Below are 15912 nucleotides of genomic sequence, written 5' to 3' on the forward strand. Positions count from 1 at the left end.
CATGCTGGTCGCAAACCAATTATGTTGGTTTTGTCATGACACGGCTCAAATGTGAATTGCGGTACCTTATATTTGTAGTATAACGAAATGATAACGAAGAAGACTACATGTACATCATTTTTTCGCTTATAAATGAGCGTCTGTTCATGTTTTTTTTCACTTTACATTTACATGCGGCGATGGGATCGAATTTGCCAATTAAAACGATATTTTTTTTATTTAAATATGACCAACACAGATCTAATACAAATTTTATGGACAATATTTTTGTTGAAGAACTCCTGTGTCTCAAATATGGTCAAATAACAAACAGTTAACATGCTATCAAGAAAGGTAATTTATTTAGAATCATTTCAATCTTGAAATTGAGTTACTTCCCCTTAATCGTTATGGTACATCACTTGAGCTCTGGTCTTAACTACGGAATGCCGTTAGGGCCATCGCTTATGAATGTGTTGATCTAAAACGCGATAGTCGATAGTACGATGGTGAAAACGCGAAATCACGAAACTACGATGGTGAAAACGCGAAAGCACGATGATGAAAACGCGATAGTACGATGATGAAATCGCGACAGTACGATAGTACGATGGTGAAAACGCGATAAACTATCGTGTTTTCACCATCGTACTGTCGCGTTTTCACCATCGTAGTTTCGTGATTTCGCGTTTTCATCATCGTACTGTCGAGTATCGCGTTTCAGATCAAACCATTCATAGGCGATGGCCCTAACGGCATTCCGGAATGCCGTTAGGGCCATCGCCTATGAATGTGTTAATCTGAAACGCGATAGTCGATAGTACGATGGTGAAAACACGAAATCACGAAACTACGATGGTGAAAACGCGATAGTACGATGATGAAAACGCGATAGTACGATGATGAAATCACGACAGCACGATGGTGAAAACGCGATAGTACGATGATGAAAACACGACAGTACGATGATGAAAATGCGATAGTACGATGGTGAAAACGCGATAGTACGATGGTGAAAACGCGATAGTACGATGATGAAAACACGACAGTACGATGATGAAAACGCGAAATCACGAAACTACGATGGTGAAAACGCGACAGTACGATGGTGAAAACACGATAGTTTGTCGCGCTTTCATCATCGTAGTATCGTACTGTCGCGTTTTCATCATCGTACTTTCGCGTTTTCATCATCGTGCTTTCGCATTTTCACCATCGTAGTTTCGTGATTTCGCGTTTTCACCATCGTACTATCGACTATCGCGTTTCAGATCAACACATTCATAGGCAATGGCCCTAACGGCATTCCGTACTTAACGACATCATTCTGTTTAAGCGTTCACAAATAAAATAAATATAAAAGCTAGATACAGGCAACAAAGCAAAGCCATTGCATCGAAAAATCCATTGCCATTTCTTTACTGTAGTGTTATACATTATAAAATACCACAACTTTGACTGATATGTCATTTTACCATAAAGCTTTGATTCATAAATCTGTAGCATATGGCGGCTGATGTGGTACGCTTTTGTGCGTCTAGATGGCGCTAGCGACAACACGACAAAGCGCCAAACCTCGCGTTGTCAGACTTTCGTCTTGTCGTCCTGTCTCTAGCGCTACACGCAAAACGGCGCGGCGAGTTGTCGTACGGCGTGTTGTCGCGATGTCGCCCTGTCGCTTGGCTTATAAGCCAATCCTTCAATTTAAACCGAGCGACAATGTGACATCGCGACAACATGCCGCACGACAACACGCCGTTTGGCGTGCCGCGCTAGAGACAGGACGACAGCGCGCCGTTTGGCGCTTTGTCGTGTTGTCGCTAGCGCCATCGCGACGCACAAAAGCGTACCAAATCAGCCGCCATAGTAGCACGATGCTGCATTACAATATGTAAACTATCGGCCAAAAATATTTCAATGTGTGTTTATATACATGTAAGCGTGGGCCTACGTGTACGAATAACTATAATTATTGAAGGGTCACGTGGTTATGCTTGATGTCAAATATCTACACTAAGGGCATTGATGTTTCTGTTGAACCGACTTTCAAATAAACCATTTTTCCTCACGTTTACTTTTTCAGGGCCCATTAACCAAGCTGGATCCATTTACAACTTTCGTGGAGAGCTACCTAAGGATCATTCTTATGAAATTTGCGAATAATAACTTATAGCGAATATCATTTTTTCACTAAAGCTCACATCTGAATAAATAAATAAATAAATAAATAAATAAATAAATAAATAAATAAATAAATAAATAAATAAATGGATAAGTTATACAGAATAATGTGGCTCAAATGTACACAATATCACATAATTAAACAGAAACTATGATCCCTGGCCGAATGAGTGTGCTCTGTTACATTGTAAGTGTCCCAGAATTACTTAACCATTTGTATTAAAACATTCCAATCACAAGTTAAAGGCAATATATAGCACATTTCTAACATTTATGTCACAGGGTGAGAAAAATGTGCAGTCTGACGGGGACTCGAACCCGGGACCCTCGGAATACCGGACCGCTGCCCTACCGACTGAGCTATCCAGCCGCTTACACATCTTCTCCCCTATAAAGTGAACAGTTCTGAACCGTGACATTTAGCTTATAAAATGATGTTCATATATATTTATTATTTTTTTTTATAAAAAATCTAGAATTTTACATGGAAAGGTACGTCTGTCTCGCTGCACTTGTTTTACTCCATATAATGCCGCCATGTAACATTTGAGGAAGAAAACGCATTGTAAACTTGGTCTGTTGCATATAGTTCTCAAGTCCTCCTTTGTTTATGGTGGCACAGAGGTGACATTTGTGCGTTTTTTAATCTATCTCGTGCGCACGAGATACTATATCATGTCCACGAGTTACTGAGATAAATAAGTCGTGCGCACGAGATACTATGTCGTGGCCACGAGATAAATAAGTTGGGTGCACGAGATAATTAACCAAGCAGATAGTATACATGAAGATTATATATGCTATACTTCTTGAGTAATGTTGTGCAATATTTTGTAATGGTTATATAAGCTGTTGAAAATGGAATCGAACTTACACAACATATGAATGAAACATACTTTATTCATGATTATTTACTTTCTATTTTTCAAATTTAAAAAAATGAAATTATGTCCATCCAAGGGTGTATAGTGACTCCGAGTATGACGAATGTCAAAAACAGTTTATATTTTGTGCCATAATTCCATTCAGTTTTATTATTTTCTTGGCACTCACGTGCACGCCCGGCAAACTGTCGCTCCACTTCAAAATTGTGGTGTACGGTAAAACGAGCGAACGGCATTTCCGAGATAGAGCGGAAGGCCGATTTAAACGCCTAATTGTAAGTATTGTTTATGTTTTTGTCTCGTTATTTATTTAAGTTGTATTTTTTCGAAAAACGAAAATGTAGTTCCGTGTAGGATTGATTTAGGCTTCCAATGATCTAAGCTGTTACAAAAAGAAAATTATATTAAGCCCGGGAGAACTTTTCTCCCTGACGAAGCGAACGATGATTTGTAGAAAATTGAACTTCCCAACCATAGAAAAGCCATACCTTTCGGATTTCTTAAAAAAGTGTATTAGTAAATTATCAACCCGTAATAAGAACTTGTCCTTCGTGCAAAATAAATTACTCCTGAAGGATTTCTTAAATTTGGAAATCGATATTTTTCGAAAGTAGTGGAGCGAAAGGGCGAGAGATGGAGCAAAAGGTTCGATGTTGAGCGCAAGGCGATATTAATTTGACGTATTAGGAGGAGCGTAGTCAATGATTTTTATAAATAAAAGCTATAGACAATAAGATAGACATGGTCAAGTGTTAAGAACGAGATATATATACCTTTAAAGAGAACTAATAAAGTGTGATATCCTTTCAACGACTGTAGCGTAATAAATGTAATCGCGAAGGTGTCACCTATGGCTGCCGTGTAGATTCCATTATTTATGTTCGAAATTTGGATTATTTGGAGAGGCCCGACCATTTAATCATACACATTAATGCATGGCATAATACAGGATGCCACTTATTCGAGGTCAATCATGATTTTTGACACGGTTATTTACATTTAAAAACGTGTGTCCGTGCAAATGCGACAAAGTCGAATATTTTTAGTTCTACCGCGAACAAATGTTTCCGAGCAGGTACGTGTAACTCGATTGTTTACGCCAAAATGTTATGTTTTTCGAAAAGTTAGATATTCAAGGTGCAGAACAGAAACAAAATTATGCAATGCATGGAACACATTAAATTAAATGGTTTAGTTTATTATTTTCCTCTCAAAGTGAGGCAGAACTCAGTCGGTGTACAGACTAAAATTATCAATAATATAATAGACCTAGTTATAGTAGAAATTTCTATTTACACTTTCAGACGAAAATAATAAACTAAACAACAATGCTAAATAAGGGAGGAAGTATCTTGAAACATAACTGGAACACGTGTTATATCCTTATAACGACTGACACCTTGTCAACCATTTTCATAGCGATTCCCCACCTTACAAATTCATGAAAACGTGGCTTATTTGTGTTTTTGCTCAGAACAGGTACGTTAGAGCTATTAATTACAGAAAGTCATTGTGAACTGAACTCGGTAGTAGTGATCCATTTAATTTAATGTGTTCCATGCATTGCATAATTTTGTTTCTGTTCTGCACCTTGAATATCTAACTTTCGAAAAACATAACATTTTGGCATGAACAATCGAGTTACACGTACCTGCTAGGAAACATGTGTTCGCGGTAGAAATAAAAATATTCGATTTTGTCGCATTTGCACGGACACACGTTTTTAAATGTACATAACCGTGTCAAAAATCATGATTGACCTCGAATAAGTGGCATCCTGTATTATGCCATGCATACATGTGTATGATTCAATGGTCGGGCCTCGTCCAAAATTCGAACATAAATAAAGAAATCTACACAGAAGCCATAGGTGACACCTTCGCGATTACATTTATTACGCTATAGTCCGCTATAGTCGTTGAAAGGATATCACACTTTATTAGTTGTCTTCAAAAGGTATATAAATATATCAGTCTGAACACTCGATTACGTCTATTTTAACTTCTATAGCTTTTATATGTAAAAAAATCATAGCCTACGCTCCTCCTAATACGTCAAATTAATATCGCCTTGCGCTCAACATCGAACCTTTTGCTCCATCTCTTGCCCTTTCGCTCCACTACTTTCGAAAAATATCGATTTCCAAATTTAAGAAATCCTTCAGGAGTAATTTATTTTGCACGAAGGACAAGTTCTTATTACGGGTCGATAATTTACTAATACACTTTTTCAAGAAATCCGAAAGGTATGGCATTTCTATGGTTGGGAAGTTCAATATTCTACAAATCATCGTTCGCTTCGTCAGGGAGAAAAGTTCTCCCGGGCTTAATATAATTTTCTTTTTGTAACAGCTTAGATAATTGGAAGCCTAAGTCAATCCTACACGGAACCACATTTTCCGTTTTACGAAAAAATACAACTTAAATGAATAACGAGACAAAAACATAAACAATACCTACAATTAGGCGTTTAAATCGGCCTTCCGCTCTACCTCGGAAATGCCGTTCGCTCGTTTTACCGTACACCACAATTTTGAAGTGGAGCGACAGTTTGCCGGGCGTGACGTGGCACATGGAAAATTATGTAAATAGCAATCGAGATGTAACTGTAACGTTTAATTTATTAAAAGTGTGGGGCAGTTTTTTTTACATTTTATTATCCTGAACATTGACCAAGATCACCTTTTGGTCAATCAACAAATCATCCATTATAACTGTCAATCTCTTGAAATATATATTCAAGTCAGGAAAAAGCTGAGACCGATATACTGCACGAAATAATCGTGCACTCATGTTACGCTTTACTAAATAGCTTGACGGTGACACCGTTATCTTACCATTCCTAGAAACTGCCTCATTCTGAATCGATATTTTTTAAATTCCTGTTTTTCATTGGTTGAGGCACCTGGTTGTGCTCGTTTTAAGATTTGGAGGGTTTTGAAGTGCGTTGAAAAAGATTAATTTATTTCTTCCAGTTTTTTCATCAAATTGTTAATGGATTAAATATTTGTAATAAGGTATGTTTTTGATCTACTGTTGATAGCAATTCTTTTATAGTTTATTCGTAATTATTTAATTAACATTTGGCGACTAAAGCCTATTACAAAATGGCGGTAAAATGACTTTAAACAATCCAAATAAAAATCTAAATAATATCAGTCTTTATCTTTAATATCTTGACAATGTATTTATAAACTCTTTATTTGACAGTCCCAGCTTTTGTTGTTGTTGTTGTAGTGGACATTGCCGTGTAGAGGTAGGTTATTTTGACATGTAGAGTCAGTGTACCCGGTTCCGCACAGGACCCGAGCAGGGTTCGACACTAACTGTTTTTACAAGGGATCCCATAGGAATCCCTGAGATTTAATCCCTGATATTTTGATAATTTTTTACTAAAGCTAAAATATCAAGAAAAAAGTTTTGTTTGCATTACAAGTAGGGTACCTTTAAATGATTTCATTTTTAAAAGTAAAAAGTTGCTCCAAATCCATGACAGGATTTGTAATTCTCATTTTTTTACACTAAAATGTCCGATTCACTTTTCCTCCCTGTGTGTATTGACTTTTTTAAGTTTTGACATCTGTCAAATCAAAGGCACTCACCGCATACATATAGCAGTCATGTAGTTCAGCAAATTTTTTTTTCAGCAAAGAACTGTCAGATGAAATATACGTCATTTGGTGTATGTTTCACCTAAGGATTTTTCTTTTTTTTGTCGGTAAATTATGCGTGACCTTGAATGACCTTAGAACACTTCAGACTTTAGTTTACACACTATTTTTTAGCATTTAAGGCTGTAGAGTTTCAAAAAGGATTTTAAACTGAAAAGTATTGATTATTTTTATTATGTTTATTAGTTATACTTTTGCTGTACTGCAGTGAGAAAAAAAATACATCAGTAATCTTTTTTTTCCACTATTTTTTACGAAAATTTACAATGATCGCAAATGCCAAATTTTGGCACAAAAAAACCCAAAAAACAACAACCACTTGTTTACTTTGTAGCTACCGCTGGCAACGCCGATCAGCACATATTTGAAGTACACACCGCTTGTGTTATAATTATATGATAATTAAATTTCTTTTTTGAATTTTCACAACTTAATATTATGAAGTCAATGCATGATATAAAATTATTCAAGAATGTTGCTTTAGCCAAAATATTTTTCATTATATATTGCAAATGAGTTGATACTGGGATGTACTATACGTATCGTATGTTCCAGGTTGATAGCAGTCACTGCACAAAGGAAAACTAGCGTACATGATTCAATTTCAAGAGCGTAGATTTTACTGGCGGGATTTTTCTTTTCTTTCTTGAACCTTGCAGTTGTGCCAGTCTTTATTGACACTTTTTGAAATATTTGTGATTCAATGATATTAATTCAGACAATTTCAAAAGTTTACACAGCAATTTTTCAGGGATCCCAACGGAATCCCCAGCTAGGAATCACAGAGATTCCTCCCGACTTTTTGGGATCCTCGGAATCCCGGGATCCCGTTAGTGTTGAACACTGCGGTCCCGCACACTTTCCAATTTTTCATTTTTTTTTGAAAATTCAAATGAATTTTATTCAGTTTTCATTTGTGTTTCACTTAACTGGCATGTTTTCAACAGGATATGACATCATTTGAGATCTTGCACCCCAGCCTCTCCTGGAGAGTGCAGACGAAAATGTAAATAAATGTATGTGGCCGTGTAGGTCACACATAAAAACAACTTATTCAGCAAGTAAACCATGCTAATTTCTATTTTAGTGTTAAGATTATTATAAAATAGATATGTATGTTTTTGTTATGGCAAATTTGCTGTTAGTTATGACATATATGCACATGAATTAACTTCTCCCTACCAAATGTCAAGTCAGTTCACCTTGATTCTTTTGTTTAAAATAATACCAAATTCTTAATCATCTAGATAGATGAAAAATCTTTCAATAATAATTTTTTATGTCTGTGTTTACTACCTACAAGTGGTAAAAAAGTATGTTTCCATTCCTGTTACATGTGTGCTACTATGCTTGGAAATAAATGTTTGTATACTGTAGTAAGAATGTGCATTAAATTTATTTGAAGTCCTGAAAATTTGCAAAAAAACATATCTTATCTGGACTTAGAGATATTAATAATTTATAAAACATGTTAGGATGTATAATAACCTTCCAGTATAAAAATGGCCTTGTGTGCGGAACCGAGTCCACTATTTATTCTATTTGCCCCATTCCTGATGCTTAAAATCAAGTGCGCCTAGAAGTATGACCTACTTAAGATAGAAACGTTTTGGTCATAAGTTTTTATGGGCAAAGGATGTAATTTTTAAATTAATATTAATTTAAAGAAAATTTTTTAACTATAAAATAATTTTCTTATTTTTCATTAAAAAAGTGTATGACACCGGGTACACTGACTCAGACAATTTCAAAATCCCACACATCAAAACACCACACCTAAAAGTTTAGAGTGGACAAAACCCCACACCTCAAAATATTTATGATAGAGTGGACAAAACCCCACACGTCAAAACACCACACCTCAAAATTTAAAAATGGACAAAACACCACATCTGGCTACATTAAAGCTACATTAAGTAAATAATTATGTAAAATTATTTTGCCGTCGGGCTAAAAACCAAGCATTCTACAGTTTCATTAACCTTTTGAACTATATAATGTTGTAAATCTCATCAAATATTATTCATAAACTAGGATTTTAAATGGAAAACTCTACAGTAACACTAAAGTTCGTATATGAATTTTAATATGCAAATGAAGATTATAATCAGCTTGTGTATGCGCTACGTCACGGTGTTATAGTTGCTATCCGGAACACAGCATTGAATATGAGATTTTCTTGTGCAAACATGCTTTAACCGTTTTAGCTTCACGGTGCACTAGGCCTGGGGTTCAGAAAAAAAGTAATCATCTCATAAGAAAGGTTAAATTTGAAAATTACCGTTAAATTAGGACTGCTACTTACAGTCATATTTGTTGATTTGATATTGATGTACAGATGATCCGAAGGCGGAGTTTCTCATGCAAACTGAAATTGTACTTCCAATTTCGCCACAATGAGGTTGCACCTTTTTATGCTTATAAAACTCATTGGAGTCGATATAAAACCCAATTTGTTAATGAAATGTTGCTATTTCTGTTTTTATGAAATTTACTAAATGTAGCGTTAAGTTATGGCCCTTGAATAATTAATATTTTTTTACAGTTTGTCCGGATTACTAATGACTTTACAGGATTGATTGGCAAGTTCTTGCTCATATTACACAGGCTTTCTATTTCAATGATTTTTGGCTGATATAAAACATGTTTTTTACCCTGTAAATGATTTTTGTGACTCCTGCTACACAGTTGCTGCAACATGCAATTGGCTATCATGAGGCAACACATGTGATCACTGATCGCCCTTGTTCATTATAGTTTGGATAGCAGGGACTCAAACTTGCAACCCCTTTATTTGTAGTTACATAGTGTTACCAGTGAATTACTGTTTCCATTCTATCAAACATTTCTTTAAATCTTATGGCAGCTGCTAAATTTCTGAAATATTTGGGGATATCAAGATGAAAATTAAAGTTTGATAAAGCAATTAAAATATTGATTCTGGTCAGACCTGTGCAGACTGTCTTAGCTCTATTGTCATGTTTTTGCAATAATCCCTTAATCCATTTTTACCTGTCAATAGATGACTGGTAAAGATGGTCAATTGATTTATAATTGTTAAGGGATCGCATCTAAAGTATTGCCCCTATCACAACAGACTTCTCCTAATGTGACAAAATGCAGGGTCACATGATCTTATTTTTTCACACACTCACAAGATAACGGTTAATGCCAAGTACATTTAATATTAAGTACAACTGACCAAAAACATTTTGAATTTAGTTCTTTACAAATGCTTTACATGTAAGTAGCCTATTTTGTTCATGGAGAAACATTATAAGAATGTTCATCAAAACAACTTTATTGTAAATTTTAGGTATTGTTCCTGTAATGTTTTATTTCCAAGTGGTTTATTTAAAGTTAAATTTTTAAACACAAATTATATCTGCACAACATTTATAGCAAAGTTTCTGCTATTTTCAGATGGATGGTGGCTACAGAAGACAAATATAAGAGAGAGAAGCCAACGACATACAACAAGACAACTCTGGAGAGAGAAGCCAACGACATACAACAAGACAACTCTGGAGAGAGAAGCCAACGGCATACAACAAGACAACTCTGGAGAGAGAAGCCAACGACATACAACAAGACAACTCTGGAGAGAGAAGCCAACGACATACAACAAGACAACTCTGGAGAGAGAAGCCAACGACATACAACAAGACAACTCTGAGCAACAACCAAACTCTTTGTTTCCACAGGTTATTGCTCCACAGAGGCTGTTGATACCACAAAATTTGATCAAAGTAAGTCACAGTGTTAACAGTATTAAGTTTTGTTTGGCAATATTGACCTGTCGAGACTCATTAATTTTCGGAAGCTTTTTTGTCAGTTTCCGTAATTTATTATGATTTACAAATTGATTTTTATTGATAGAAAAGTTCACGATAATTTATTTTATATCAATGTCCCGATGGCCTAGTAGTAAGTATAATAACAGAGCAATGGCGAAGTCTCAAGTTTAACCCTCAACAAACTATTTCAACAAACTATTTTTTCAGATTTCTTTAATGATTTTTTTTTTTATTATAATGCAACATTAGTGGATGAATCATTTCTTTAATTTTTTGTGTCTTTTCTTTAAGAAATCATAACTTTGATATTTAGATGTTGATGTAAATTTTTAGCTCGACTATTCGCAGAATAATCAAGATAATGCTGTCACCCATTTGTTGGTGTTGGCGTCCCTGTGGTTAAGTTTTGGGTGTAAGCTGGTATCTCCATAAATCGTGAAGGAAATGGATTGAAACTTCAAACTTGTTCTTTTTGATTATCTTACATGATTGGCACAAGTCCCATAACTCTTATTTGCTTTTTGCATAATTATGCCCCTTTTTTCAATTTAGAAATTCTTGGTTAAGTTTTTGCGTGTAAGCTGGTATCTCCATAACTACTGAAGGGAATGGATTGAAATTTCACACACTTGTTTTCTGAAATTATCTAACATGATTGACACAAGTCCCATAACTCTGATTTGCTTTTTTTATATTTATGCCCCTTTTTCGACTTAGAAATTCTTGGTTAAGTTGCGTGTAAGCTGGTATCTCCATAATAATGGAGGGTTTGTGCCTTTTCTTGTGACAATTTTATGCATTCATAATAATCAAGCAGTGATTGACTCGATAAAACATCTTAATAACACGTCTTGTACCTTTTCGGACACATTTATGTATTCATATAGGTAAGCATTATTATACTCGATGAAACACCCTTGTGACAACTTTTTCAAATAGTCGAGCGTCGCTGTCCTCCGACAGCTCTTGTTATAATTTCAATTTATACAGTCCTATAATTGGTGATTTGCATGGACAAAAACTTGGTAGTAGTCAAGTTTTGCAAAAACAAAAAATTAAAAAAGAAAAACAAACATAAAAATAATTTTTCATTAAGATTTGAACTTACAACCTTCAATTTTAAAGTGAGAGTCTATTAACACCTTATCACCGAGGCTATTTAGGCAAGTGTTGTTTCGATAACTTTATGTTATACATAAGTGATACCATTATGCTATTCTTTAAAATTTGTTTGATTTACTTTGGAATCTGACAATTACCGATAAAAGGTCATTAAATATTTAAATTTCTCTGGTCAATATTGGCAAACAAAGTAAATACAATGAAAAATAATACTTTATTAGTATTGTTCACTGCATTTCAAAGTTTTATACAGCTATGTAATACAGTTAGTATCAAAATTTTTATCATCATCACATGAAGAAAATTTTGATTTTGAATAAATTACTATACTATGGCCACTCATCTGTGCATTGTATTTTATTTGAAATGCTGAAATATTACCCTGAAACCCAGTCACTAGACACTACCCAGTCACTAGACACTACTGCATTATGGCAAGTTTTTTGAAAATTGGGGAAAAAAAAGAAAGAAAAACTGAAATAAGTTTTTACTGTCAGTCAGGTTTAGTATTTTGTATAATGGAGTCATTTTTATATTTTGTTACCTTTATCATGAATTTAATATTAAGTGCTTTCATTGCAACAAATCACTTCTGTATTTTATGATAGCAACCAGTAACTTGTTTTGACTTGTAAACATTAATTCTTTGATGCAGATTTGATGCTGCCAACAGTTTCTATTTTATTAGCTATAAAGATTTTTTACAGGTCATATGCCACTTATAAAAAATGTTTGTATATGTTAACAGTTCAGATTAAATTGAAAAAAAAAAGACAATTTATAAATGACCATATAACATGTTAAAGAGTCTTCATAACATTATATATAAATTTGTAATACTGCAAACTTTCTTTATTAGAGAAAAAATGAAATTAATTAAATTAATAAATTCACTGCAGCCATGTATATAGATTATTTATTACATGCTTTTCGGTGGTTTATAGAAATATATCAGTGAAATATAAAACTGATAATTTCACTATTTCAAGCAGTGAAATTATCAATTGATAATTTCACTGTTTTGAATTTAAGCCCCTTACGTTATTTAGTGAAAAACCAGCGTTAACAGTACTTGAAACCAGCTTAATGACATGATGTCGTAAATGACGTCATGTTGTATTATTATTTGGCGTGCTTTTAATCTAGTATTAGGTTAAAATGTCTTTTTAAACGTGTCTTTGCATTATAATAAAAAGGAACTTTGTTTAGTTTAGTGTAAGAGCGAAATATATTTCACCTTGTGAATACCAAAAGTTCATATTTCACTTGTGGCTGCACCACTCGTGAAATATACCTTTGGTAATATACTCTGATCTCGCACTGAACTAAACAAATATCCTCTATATAAACATTATAATTATCTGATGAAAAAGATGTTTCAAACATGCAGTATTATTAACTTTTTTATATGGCTTATGTCAGTATTCATAGCCACAATGTAAAACTTTCTGAATGCACAAGAAGATTATCATGAGTTGTACATTATCATAATCTGTTTCCATTTATTTGATCTGTTTTTGCAGAATTTAGACATTCAGAGCAAACTTGTGATTTTGTAGTATAATTTAGCTATAAAATTAATAGCTTTGTAATTTATATTAATTTCAGACACAGTGTTAGTTAGACAGCAAGATTGAACTATTCCAGTACAGCACTTCAGCAAAAAAGGTTTGTGGTTTTCATTTCCTACTTAAAGGCCCATTATGCCTCAGAAATGCTTTCAAATCTTATATCTCAAAAACTGTTCATATTTCAGTTACAAAAGCATTCTCATAGCAAATATACATGAATTATCTTTCACATCTTTAGTTCTGTTGGGAGTTGGTATAATTATAGTGAATTATAGTGAATTAGTATTTTGTATGGAAGTCAAAATACTACTTTGTTGACATTTTGCTACATTTACGACACATAACTGAATGTTATGAGCGCCACTTTTTTTAGTTGTAAAACATCTAACATGCACTTAATCTATTTCTAAACACATATTTGACATTAAATTTTCTAAAGAATTAAAAAATTCATGTCTGAGGTATAATGTGCCTTTAAATCATAAATATTTTTAATATTTGGATATTCATTCCTTTGAGCTTGACTTTTATAATAGGGAAAGTTTTAATAATCCTACTCCCCGGGGCATTGGCTTCAGGCACACATCGTTAAATTTTTTACCATCCACTTATTTCTTATACCCTTTGAGGTATTGCTTTAAAACTTTGTATTCTTCCAAACAAGAAGACATACATTATCAAGGGTAATGACAAAATTATGACCCTTTTTCATCTAAGAATTTTGGCTAAGTTTTTTGCACCACCCTACTTATTTCCTATGTTTTTGTAAATTTTGCTTTGATACTTTAAAATCTTGTTAGTGACCTGAGTGTCCTCAGCTTCAAGGCAAGAACTTATAATAGTTGAGTATGCTGTCTTATGGACAGCTCTTTTCCTTATAATACTTGCATGGAACTTGTATCTTTATTTTTCTCTATTAGGATAATTTATTAGGAGATATTTTTCTCTCAGGAGGATAATAGAAGGATGGGTATTGTTTGTACAATTGTTCTATTTTTATGTTAAATACTCAACTTAAAAAAAAAAATTTTATCAGTTTTTTTTCTTTTGTGTAGTAATGAATTAAATTATAAGCTTGGGATTTCAAGATTCAAGGTGAACTGTAAGTTTTGCGGATTATTTTTTTTTTTCAATATTGTTTAGACATTTAAACAGCTGTAGCAGATTTATTTGTTTACCGGTATATTTATTTGTTATACAAGTAGCTTAATACATCACTTATACAGCTTCTGATGACTTCTTTTTAATAGTGATAGAAGGTCTATGTCTGTCAATGAATTCTTCATGTAAATAAAACTTTAATAGCTAACAGTATAAAATATTGTCAGAAGCTACTAATGACAGGCTGGCCTGGCTCTATACTAGTAGCATAGACAAGCCTGTATTGTCATTCCAAACCAGAAAACTGAAATATTTTCCGCCTATAGTTGTAATTATTGATAATTTGAGACCAAACTTAAAAAAAATTTATGCTCCCCAAAGGGAGAGCATATAGTCGCCACCTTGTCCTTCTGTCCGTATGTCCATCCATTGTCTTGTCCGTAGCATAACTTGAAAACCCTTGGAGATAATTTGTTTAAACTTCACAGTGGTAGAGGGCATGAGGTGGAGTGCAGTGTCAAAAAACCATAACTCAATTTTGCACCGTTTTTGAATTATCTCCCCTTTTAGAAAAATCTTGTCCATGACATAACTCTAAAACTATAAGAGATATCAACATAAAACTTTGTAGGTATATAGATCTTAAATGGTAGATGTGCCTTGCACAAGGACCATAACTCTTTTTGCCTAATTTTGGAGTTATTGCCCTTTGTTCATTTTAACACTGAACTATGTCCGGAACATAACTCTTTGATTATTAGAGATATCAACATGAAGCTTTGTAGGTAGATAGACATCATTGGGTAGAAATACATTGCAAAAGAACCATAACTCTGTTAAGCTCCATTTTTGAATTATCTCCCCTTTTAGAAAAATCTTGTCTGGGACATAACTCTAAAACTATAAGAGATATCAACATGAAACTTTGTAGGAATATAGATCTTAATGGGTAGATGTGCAGTGCACAACAAATGAACTTATACTGTGGCTCATTTTGGAGTTATTGCTCTTTCTTCATTTTTACATTTTATCAGAAGTCTATTGCAAAGAACAGTAACTCTGCCTTGCGTAATTCTTGAACTATCTCACTTTGAACTTTGTCCAGGGACACAACTCTAAAACTACAAGAGGTGTACTTTCCTGTGTCAAAAACCTATTCGGAGAGCATCACCCGGTTCAAACCGGGCTCTTGTTTCATCAATTTTATTGTTTACAAGAGTGTTAATACACCTTTTATCCTGCATTAACATCTGCAGAAGCACAAGGAAGCATTTAAAGCCCAAGAAGGTTAGAATTGAAAAAGTCTGAGGGCTTCTGCAAATTTTAATGCTCTAAAAAGGTGCATTATCACTATTCTTGCATAAAAGGATGCTATTGATTGGAATATATTTTATATTTCATTTTGTCATTTGTTTTGTAATGCTTTAAATGGGTGAGTCTGAAAAAGATTAACAGTTTTGTAAAATTGTTTAAGACATTTTTGGGAGTTTTCATTAAGACATATACATTTGTGTAGTTAGTCAACTGGGGCATAGAATTTCTTTAAATTTGGCATGTTGATAGAAACATTTTGAGTGAACAAAAGTTAATTGTTACCAATCTCACTT

Source organism: Ruditapes philippinarum, unplaced genomic scaffold (assembly GCF_026571515.1).
Source record: "Ruditapes philippinarum isolate M1 unplaced genomic scaffold, ASM2657151v2 ctg535_1_1_1_1, whole genome shotgun sequence".
NCBI lineage: Eukaryota > Metazoa > Mollusca > Bivalvia > Venerida > Veneridae > Ruditapes > Ruditapes philippinarum.